Here is an 11033-nt window from a genome sequence, read left to right as displayed (position 1 = left end):
CAATCATATCTTTTTAAAACCATAACTTTTCAATCATATCTTCTTAATCACATCTTTTTCAAAATAGTTTTCAAATCATGTTTTTTTATTTCTAATTTCAAAATCTTTTTCAAAAATCACTCAATTTCTTTCCCACTCTTAGTTTTCGAAAATCATCAATCAATTTTCAAAATTCTTTTAAAAATCTTTTAATTTATTTTTAAAAATTCTTCCCCTCTTCTCACATCCTTCTATTTATGGACTAACACTCCTCCTCAATGCACAATTCCAACTCTATCTTTCTAAGTTCGAATTCTTCTAACTCTTCCTTCTATTTTTCTTTTCCTCTGACACCTCAAGGAATCTCTATACTATGACATAGAGGATTCCATATTTTCTTGTTCTCTTCTCTTTCATATGAGCAGGAGCAAAGACAAAAGCATTCTTGTTGAGGCTGACCCTGAACCTGAAAGGACCTTGAAGCAAAAGCTAAGAGAAGCTAAAGCACAACTCTCTATAGAGGACCTAACAGAAATCTTCAAAGAAGAAGACATGGCAGCCAAAAACAACAACAATGCAAACAATGCAAGGAAGGTGCTGGGTGACTTTACTGCACCTACTCCTGACTTCTATGGGAGAAGCATCTTTATCCCTGCCATTGGAGCAAACAACTTTGAGCTTAAGCCTCAATTAGTTTCTCTAATGCAACAAAATTGCATGTTCCTCAAACAAGAAGAAGACATGGCAGCCGAAAACAACAACAATGCCAACAATGCAAGGAAGGTGCCGGGTGACTTTACTGCACCTACTCCTGACTTCTATGTGAGAAGCATCTCTATCCCTACCATTGGAGCAAACAACTTTGAGCTTAAGCCTCAATTAGTTTCTCTAATGCAACAGAATTGCAAGTTCCATGGACTTCCATTGGAAGATCCTCATCAGTTTTTAGCTGAATTCTTACAAATCTTCAAAGTTCTTTCCACCTCAAAAATTGAGTAAGCTTAGAGTGGAAGTCCAAACCTTCAGACAGAAGGAAGGTGAATCCCTCTATGAAGCTTGGGAAAGATACAAACAATTGATCAGAAAGTGTCCTTCTGACATGCTTTCTGAATGGAACATCATAGATATCTTCTATGATGATCTGTCTGAACTGTCCAAGATGTCATTGGACAGCTTTGCTGGAGGATCTCTTCAGCTGAAGAAGACGTCTACAGAAGCTCAAGAACTCATTGAAATGGTTGCAAATAACCAATTCATGTACACTTCTGAAAAGAATCCTGTGAACAATGGGACTAATCAGAAGAAAGGAGTTCTTGAGATTGATACTCTGAATGCCATATTAGCTCAGAATAAAATACTGACTCAGCAAATCAATATGATTTCTCAAAGTCTATCTGGAATGCAAGCTTGATGGAGTGCAGAAGCTGGTGAATTAAAAATTTATTAAAATGGTTACGTTGCAAGTATAGTTCTTAACTCACCGAAAATCTACCTATCAATTTAGAAATATGTCACTAAAAGTTTAAATTACACTGGAGTTTTAAGTCCCAGGTCGTCTCCCAACGAGTTGCAAAAAAATGTGCTGTTTTATCAATCAAATATTCCAAAAAGAGTTGAGCTAAGTAAATTGGGATTTAAATTGAGGAAATTTAAATAATAAAAATAAGAGGCCTTGACTGGGAATTGATTGGTTAGAATTTCTATCATTGATGGTGTGATTGTAAGATTAATTTATAATTAATAGTTGTTCTGTTTGGTTATCCCTTACTAGGTAAGAGAAAGTCAAGCAAGTAGAAATACCAGATCTGTTTACAAGTTGCAACCCACTTAGTTCAAAGGGATTAGCGTCGGTGATAGGATAGCAATCCAACATTTAACCCAATTACAAATTTTTCTTTCAATCCTTCCAACTCAAGAGTTCCTTTTAATCAACTCCCCATCAAGTAATGAAACTACTCACGCATTGTAAATAAAGAATCCATGGCACATGAAAGGGAATTAAAAGAAGACATGATTATTGGAATGGAATTTAAATTAAAAAGAAATAATCCTTGCATTAATTAATCATAAAAATATCTGAATGACAAAATTGAACATAACAAAGAACATGGAAGAATAAAACCAAGTTAAGAGAACAAACTAGAGTGATGAAGTCTTGATGAGGAAAATAACTCTTCTCAATGTTCCAATGCTAAGATCAATTAAAAATTAAAATTCTTAAAACTAGAGAGAAAAAAACCTAAGAGAGTCAAAAACTAGATCTAAACTACTTAATGAATGTTTTCTCTGTTGTTTCTGCATATTCTCTGACTCTGGTCTGCTGTTTCGGGCCGAAAACTAGGCCGAAATAGGGTCCAAAATTGCTGGTTTCAGATTCTGCAGTTTATGCAGATCGCGCATGTCACGCGATCGCGTCGTCCATGCGGACGCGTCGCTGGCGCTTTTCCTCTTCACGCGTTCGCGTCGTCCACGCTACCGCGTTGCTTGTGCTTACCAATCCGCGCGGCCGCGCAAGCCATGCGGCCGCGTCACTGCGATTTGCGCTCCTTCACGTGGTCGCGTGAGCCATGCGACCGCGTCACTTTTCGCTGGTTATCTCCTCAAACTCTTGTGTTCCTTCCATTTTTGCTAGCTTCCTCTCCAATCTCCGTCTCATTCATGCCCTATAAAGCCTGAAACGCTTGACACACAGATTATGGCATCGAATGGAATAAAGGAGAATTAAAATTAAATAACTAAAGTCTCTAGGAAGCAATTTTCAAACATGTAATAAATTCAGGAAGGAAATCTAAATGCATGCTAAATTGATGAATAAGTGGGTAAGGATCACGACAAAACCACACAATTAAACACAATATAAACTATAAAATAGTGGTTTATCAACCTCCCCACACTTAAACATTAGCATGTCCTCATGCTAAATTGAAGGAGACAAGGAAATAAGTATGAACATGCAGAAACTCATGAAATGCAATGCAATCCTACATACATAAATAAATGCAACTATATGATTATTATCCACTTGATCAAAAGTAAATAAGCCCTTCAAAACAATTACAAATCAAATTCCACTAATTCTATCATCATATAATAAAACCGATAAAGGTGCAAGAAGATAGCTTATGAAGGCTGGAAACATGAAAATTCAAGCATTGAACCCTCACTGATAATGTATGTACGCTCTAATCTCTAGTGTATAGGGTAATCACTCTATTCTTCTCTTGTCATGCTTTCTAACTTTTGTTTTTCTCCTAACCAATCAACAATAGTTAATATACCAATGCAAACATCATGAGGTATTTTCAGGGTTGTAATGGGGCCAAGGTGCAGGTAAGGATATACATATGGCTAAGTGAGCTTTATAAATTGAATCTTTAATTAACCTAAGCTCTCACCTAATATACATATATTCTATATACTTTTAATTTCATGCCTAGTTACCCATAATTCCCTTTTTCAACCCATACTCATGTTTCAACCTTGTATTTTAATTCTATCATATGTGCATTGATCTTTGAATTCTGAATTTAACATTGGGGTAATTTTGTCCCCTTATTTATTGTATTTTTTTTTGAATAAATAAAGCTTATCAATGCACATAGATTTTTCATTTTTATATTTTCACATGAGTGGGTATCCAAATTTCCTTTAAATTTTCATGACACATTCCCTTAACGACTTCTGTTCCCACAATTTCCTATACTTAACTAGCACACACAATTCTATCTTAAGCTAACCAAAGATTCAATTTGGGATATGCAATTGTTTTTCAGCTTAAGGTTAGTAATGTGGTAAAATATAGAACAAATGGGGTTTTAAAGGCTCAAAGTGGTTAACAAGGGTGATTGAAAAGGGTAGGTTTGATTTGGATAAGTGAGTTTAAACAAATAATGGCCTCAATCATGTGCAAGCATGTAAATATAATAAATATTGGACATATAAGATAAAACAAAATATAGATTACAATCATAGAGAAGTAAACACACAAGAATAAAATAATTATGGTTAAATAGTGTAACCATACATAAAGGCTCAAATCTTTCATAGGTTGTGTGTTCTTTAGCTCAAACATCATGTTCCAAATACAACTCAAGCAGATTTATCATAAAAACTTTGAAAAAAATTAGTGAAATTTTGTTCCAAAGATAGATTTTTTTTAAAAGAAACTTATTGTCTTTTCAATCAAGTAGAACATGCATGCAACTATCCTAACCTATGCAATTTATTCTATTCTATAAAACAAAAAAAAATCTAACTAAAATATCCTAATTATTGGTGTCAGAGAAGAGAATTTACCTTCGGAAGTCAGGTACTGACCGACCTCCCCACACTTAAGGCTTTGCACCGTCCTCGGTGCCATCTGTCAGGAACAGGGGTGGGCTGGTGGCAGTATCTCCACAGTCGGGACCAGTATGGCTCCCGGTGCTGGTAAAAGAAGTGGAGTCCGGGGTGTCTGAGTCTCTGAAGCGTCCCTTGAGTAGCTCCTTGAGGTGTTTGAATCGGCGCTCGTTACGGCGCTATCTCATCTTTGCTTTTTGTTCATGCCGATCCAACTTTCAAGTATCTGCTGGAGCACTTTCTCAGTGGTAGATGCTTGTGGTGTTGAATAAGGAATATCTTCAACCGGCTCAGTAGGCTGGCTTGTAGTGGCTGCTGAATGTCTGAGGTATTTCCGATTAGGGACATATTGATCATCCTGTGGAAGCATGACTTTGGTGTCCCCAGCTCTGTAGGAGACTTCGGCTATGGAGACAAGATTTGAGACCAAGGCGGGGAAAGGTAAGTTGCCCGCGATTTGTACATGCTCCACGGCATGCCGGATGTGTCTTGAGAGATTCAGAGGTTGCTCTGTAAGGATGCACCATAGTAGAACAGCCATGTCCGCAGTGAAGGAGGACTCATGAGTGCTTGGAAAGATGTAATGGGACATGATCTGTGCCCATACGCGAGCCTCCAAGGTAAGTGCGGGAGCCAAGATTCCCTTAGGGCGGTTGCGGTGGTATCCGTAGATCCAACGGCTGCCAGGTAAAGCAATGACTCTGAGAACAGAGTCCCAGTCAAATTGGTATCTCTGGCACTGAAGGGTGGCTTCTTGAAAAGTGTCCATTCCTTCTGGAATAGGGGAAAGACTCAAAACTTGCTGGATGGCCTCTTCTGTAATGGGGGCTTGCTTCTGCCGGACATAAACAGACTGCAGGGTTGGTATATAGAAGTTGGAGTAGAACTCAACTACCCAAGAAAGATTGACCTGCCTTGGCTGTCTCCGTAGGAAACCCCATTGTCTTCGCTCAATTTGTGGCTCAACAAAAGTGGCAATATTGGGCGGGAGGATGAGAAGGTATTCATTGTTATAGTTCCTTTCTGCTAGGATAGGGAACATCTGCTCATAGTAGCGATTGGGAAATCGCGCAGTGTCCTTTGCTGGAATGGCTTTCTCTTTGTCGTCAACCTTTATTATCCTCTTAACTCTTTTTGTTGAGGGCTTGACTGCAGTTGAAGAAGGCTCTGCCACTAATGCTCTTTTAGTTCCTCTTCTTGCTGATGGTTTGGAAGTAGCTTTCTCTTGTCCTTCTTGGTGGCCATCCTGAAAGAAGGGAAGAGAAAGAAAATTAAATTCAAAGGGATAGAGCAAGGAAGAGGGTATTGTAAGTGATAGTCAATGCACAATAAAGATAAATGGCATGAACACATGGTCCGGATTACATGTGAAAAGCTCATCAATGAAAATATAGCAAGTGCATGTAGGACAATGGAATACAAGAGGTGTTGGCATGCAGGAAAAGGCATGAGTAGCATACATCAAACATTCAATGTCCAAGTTAGGTTACCATTTGTAACAAACTAACTATCACGGTTGTATTGACAATTAAATTTAAATAATAAAATATGAAAAAAAATATTGTCAAACAAATTGCAATAATCCACAAGCATATAATGAGGAATAATGACTCAAAAGGTTTCTAACACCATGTAAAAGAAGAAGAAGGAAAAATAAAGATGTGAAAAGAAAAAGAAAATAAAAAGAAAATAATAATATATATACATACTATAATAAGAATGATAGAAAAGAGAAGAAGGAAGAAGAAGGTAAAACCTTGTTAATGGTGGTGAGAGAGAGAGAAAGTGAAAGGTGAGGTAGAAGGGGAAAGGGAGAAAGAAGAAAGAAGGGGGGAAAAGAAAAAGTAGGGTTTGGAGAAGAGAAAGATAAGATATTGGGTTGAGCTGTGCGGCGCATGCGACGAGGCCGCGGAAGGCATGCGTTCGCGTGGATGCGCGTCAGGAAGGGGGGGTGATCGCGTCGGTCACGCGGTCGCGTGACCTACATTGTGCTGCTGGCGCGAGTGCAGCCTCGCTCCAACACAACTCTCTGTTCAATATAATTCAATTGCCAAATTAAGGTGACGCGGTCGCGTGACGAGGATTGTGCTTCCAGCACCAATCCAGCACCACTCTCGCACAATATAGCATTGTGCACCCTTTTACGTCAAAAATGCAGGCACGCGGCCGCGTGGAGTACGCGGTCGCGTGGGAGGCCATGATTTCCATGCGACGCGGTCGCGTGGAGTAAATTGTGCCTTTGGCATGACTCCAGCACTGCTCCTGCGAAACTTTCTGTTCATTTTTATTTTTCTTAACTCCCCCTGCCACGCGGACGCGTCGCTTGGGCGATCGCGTCGCGCGGCGAAATTTTTTTTTTTTTAGAAAGATAAAGACATGTAATTGAAAGAGCACGAAAGCACTAATAAAGAGAATAGTTATTTAAAGAAGAAAAACTAAAAGTGAAGAAAAGAACGATCATACCGCTGTGGGTTGTCTCCCACCAAGCACTTTGTTTTAACGTCCGTAAGTTGAACGCTCCACTAGCTCAATCTGTTGCTATGTAGGGATCTTCCAGGCAGAAGATCTCAAGCTCCTTGCTCTTCTGCACCTTCTCACCATGGTATAGCTTTAGACGGTGTCCATTAACCTTAATAAGTTCAGAACTTAAAGGATGGCTTAGGTGACAAACTCCGTACGGTTCAGCCTTCTCTATTCTGTATGGACCTTCCCATTTTGATCTCAACTTGCAGGGCATGAGCCTCAGTCGAGATTTGTAAAGGAGAACAAAATCTCCAGGTTGGAACTCTCTCTTCTTGATGTTTTGATCATGCACAGCTTTCATCTTTTCCTTGTATATTTTGGAGTTCTCATAAGCTTCTAGGCGAAGGTTCTCCAGTTCCTGCAGTTGTAACTTTCTTTCAACTCCAGCATTCTCGATCCCCATGTTGCACTCTTTAATTGCCCAGAAGGCTTTGTGTTCGATTTCAACTGGGAGATGACAAGCTTTTCCATAAACTAAGCGGAAGGGACTCATCCCAATGGGTGTCTTGTATGCTGTTCTATATGCCCACAGTGCATTTTGTAGTCTGGTGCTCCAGTCTTTTCTGTGAGACTTTACTATCTTTTGCAAGATACGTTTAATTTCTCTGTTTGACACCTCGGCTTGCCCATTAGTTTGGGGATGGTAAGCTATTGCAACTTTATGGATTATCCCATGCTTCTTCATCAATCCTGTTAGTCTCCTGTTACAAAAATGGGTGCCTTGATTGCTCACGATCGCTCGTGGTGATCCAAAGCAGCATATAATATGGTTTCTCACAAAGGAAACAACAGTGTTAGCATCATCAGTGCGGGTAGGAATTGCTTCCACCCATTTGGAAACATAATCTACAGCTAACAATATATAAAAATATCCACTAGAATTTGGAAATGGACCCATGAAGTCAATGCCCCAAACATCAAAAGTTTCACAGAAAAGCATATATTGTTGAGGCATCTCATCCCTCTTGGATATGTTACCAAATTTCTGGCATGGGTGACAAGATTTACAAAACTCAGCAACATCTCTAAAAAGAGTAGGCCACCAGAATCCACAGTCTAAGATCTTTCTAGTTGTTCGTTGAGGGCCAAAATGTCTTCCACTCTCAGATGAGTGACAGGCCTCTAAAATGGACTGGAATTCTGATTGAGGTACACAACGTCTAATTATCTGGTCAGCACCACATTTCCATAAATATGGGTCATCCCATATATAATATTTAGACTCACTTTTCAGCTTGTCTCTTTGATGTTTAGAAAAATGTGGAGAAAATGTGCGGCTAACTAAATAATTAGCAACAGGTGCATACCAAGGGACTACTTCAGATACTGCTTGCAGGTTGTCAAAAGGAAAATTATCATCTATAGGAGTAGAATCATCCTTAATATGTTCAAGGCGACTCAAGTGGTCTGCAACTAAATTTTGANNGTTCAAGGCAACTCAAGTGGTCTGCAACTAAATTTTGAGTACCACTCCTATCCTTGATTTCTAAATCAAACTCTTGTAACAGCAGTATCCAACGTATAAGTCTTGGTTTGGATTCTTTTTTAGCCAATAGATACTTTAGAGCTGCATGGTCCGAATACACTACTACTCTAGTACCAAGTAAATAAGCCCGGAATTTATCCAGAGCAAAAACAATAGCAAGTAGCTCTTTCTCAGTAGTGGTATAATTGGACTGGGCAGTGTCTAAAGTCTTAGACGCATAGGCAATAACAAAAGGATTTTTTAACTTCACGCTGAGCCAGTGCTGCTCCTACTGCATGGTTGGAAGCATCGCACATGATTTCAAATGGCTGGCTCCAATCGGGTCCTCTCACAATTGGAGCTTGAGTTAGAGCAGTGTTTAGCTTATCAAATGCTTGTTTGCAATCCTCACTGAACTCGAACTCAATATCCTTTTGTAGTAATCTGGATAAGGAAAGTGCCACCTTACTAAAGTCCTGAATAAATCTCCTGTAGAAACCTGCATGGCCAAGGAACGAACGGAATGACAGGCGATCCAGCATTTGATCAATGAATGGAAGTGGATAGTGATCCTTACGAGTAGCTTGGTTAAGACGTCTGTAATCAATGCAGACTCTCCAAGCATTCTGAACTCTAGTTGCTATGAGCTCTCCATGCTCATTTTTCACTGTAGTGACTCCGGACTTCTTGGGCACCACTTGCACTGGGCTTACCCATTCACTGTCTGAAATGGGATATATGATACCGGCCTCCAATAGTCTGGTCACTTCCTTTTTGACAACTTCCAAGATGGTAGGATTTAATCTTCTTTGTGGTTGACGGACAGGTCTTGCTCCCTCTTCTAAAAATATTCTGTGCTCACATATTTGAGGGTTGATTCCCACTATGTCTACCAAACTCCACGCTATTGCCTTTTTATGCTTCCTCAACACATCAAGTAGCTGTTCTTCTTGTTGAGAAGTCAGTTCTCTTGCAATAATAACCGGAAGCTTCTGCTCATCCTCAATGTAAGCATATTTGAGATGTGGAGGGAGAGGTTTCAATTCTAACTTTTGATCATGGACAGGCTCTGGGTTATCTGGGGCTTGTGAGAATGGCGAAGTGTCCTCATTGTCAGTTAAGAAGGTCCCCACACTTGGACCTTGTCCAGTATGCCTCTCTTCAAACTCTTCCTTTTGAACTTCAGCCACACTTTCGTCTATGACATCACACTGGAAGATAGAACGATCTTCTGGGGGGTTGTCAATGACTCCATTCAGATTGAAGATTACTATGCGGCCATCTATTTCAAAGGAGTATGTCCCTGAAAAAGCATCCAACTTGAATTTTGATGTCTTCAGGAATGGTCTTCCAAGTAGGATTGATGATGGCTTATCTGAATCATTATGGGACATCTCCAAGATATAAAAATCAGTAGGAAATGTGAGCCCTTTAATGTTCACCAAAACATCTCTAGCAACTCCAGCAACTGTAATAATGCTTTTATCTGCTAAGACAAAACGAGCTGCCGACCTTTTTAAGGGAGGGAGCCTTAAAACATCATATATAGACAAAGGCATTATACTGACACATGCTCCTAAATCACACATGCAATCATAAATTACTACACCACCAATAGTACAACTAACTATGCAAGGACCTAGATCACTACATTTTTCAGGTAATCCTCCCATTAAAGCAGATATAGAACTACCTAAAGGAATAGTTTCTAATTCAATAATTTTATCTTTATGGATACATAAGTCTTTTAGAAACTTTGCATATTTAGGTACCTGCTGAATAACATCAAAAAGGGGAACAGTTACCTCAACCTTTTTGAATATCTCTACCATTTTAGGATCAGGTTCCAGCTGCTTCCTAGGCTTCCTTGCAAGTTGTGGAAATGGAATGGGAGTAGTATTTTCTGTGGTGCCTGCACCTTTTTGTGCCTCTTCCTGTGGTTGAGCTATCTCTTATTCGGCTATGTCCTGTATATCCTCTTCCTCTTCAACATCTTCGATTTCTACCACCTCTTCAGCTGAGGCGTATTCTGGTGAGCTTGGTTCCTCCTGATGCCTTTCCTGCAGTGTGGTTTCGGACCTCAGGGTGATGGCATTAATGCCTCCCTTTGGATTGGGTAATGGTTGAGAGGGGATTCCAGTGGTGCTTGAAGGTTGGTTACTGGAATTTTGTGCTGAACCACCTCTGATTTCCCTGATTATCTCTGCCTCCCCTATTATTGTTATCCCTCCAATTCTGGTTTGAATTGTCCTGCCATCCATGGTAATCATTTCCACTTTTATTGTACCCTTGGTTGGGGCGGTCATAGAAGTTGTGAGTGGATGCCACCATGTTGTCTTCTCGTTGGAGCTGCGGGCATTCATCAGTGTAATGGCTGTATTCAGCACAAATTCCGCAAATTCTTTGTGGAACTAGTTGTTGGTTTAGCTGCAGTTGAGTTTGCTGAGCTTGTTGATTTAATTGCATTTGCTTCAGCAGGTTGGTCATTTCACAGATGCTTCGATTTAGAGCAGCAGTCTCTATGCCAGAAGATACTTCTGCAACGGCCCTTGAACGGCCTTGCTTCTGTCTGTGGCTCCGAGTAGATTCAGCTAAATCACTGATCAATTGCCAAGCTTCATCAGTGGTCTTGTACTTCTTCATAGATCCATTGCTGGCACTTTCCAATGTGGTCTTATCTTGGGGTCTCATACCTTGTGTGACATAGCTGAGTAGCACGATCTTGTCA

General features: G+C 39.9%; 1 non-coding gene across 1 annotated transcript; it reads right to left on the bottom strand.

Annotated features, from left to right (window-relative positions):
- Positions 1-976: 976 nt before the first annotated feature.
- On the bottom strand, positions 977-1084 carry LOC127740442 (small nucleolar RNA R71). The gene has a single exon (XR_008001118.1). It is a non-coding gene; the product is annotated as a small nucleolar RNA R71 (small nucleolar RNA).
- Between the last annotated feature and the right edge of the window lie 9949 nt (positions 1085-11033).

This window comes from Arachis duranensis, chromosome 6 (assembly GCF_000817695.3).
Source record: "Arachis duranensis cultivar V14167 chromosome 6, aradu.V14167.gnm2.J7QH, whole genome shotgun sequence".
Taxonomy (NCBI): Eukaryota; Viridiplantae; Streptophyta; class Magnoliopsida; order Fabales; family Fabaceae; genus Arachis; species Arachis duranensis.
The sequence above is the reverse complement of the archived record's forward strand: the minus strand, read 5'-3'. Positions and strand labels throughout refer to the sequence as shown.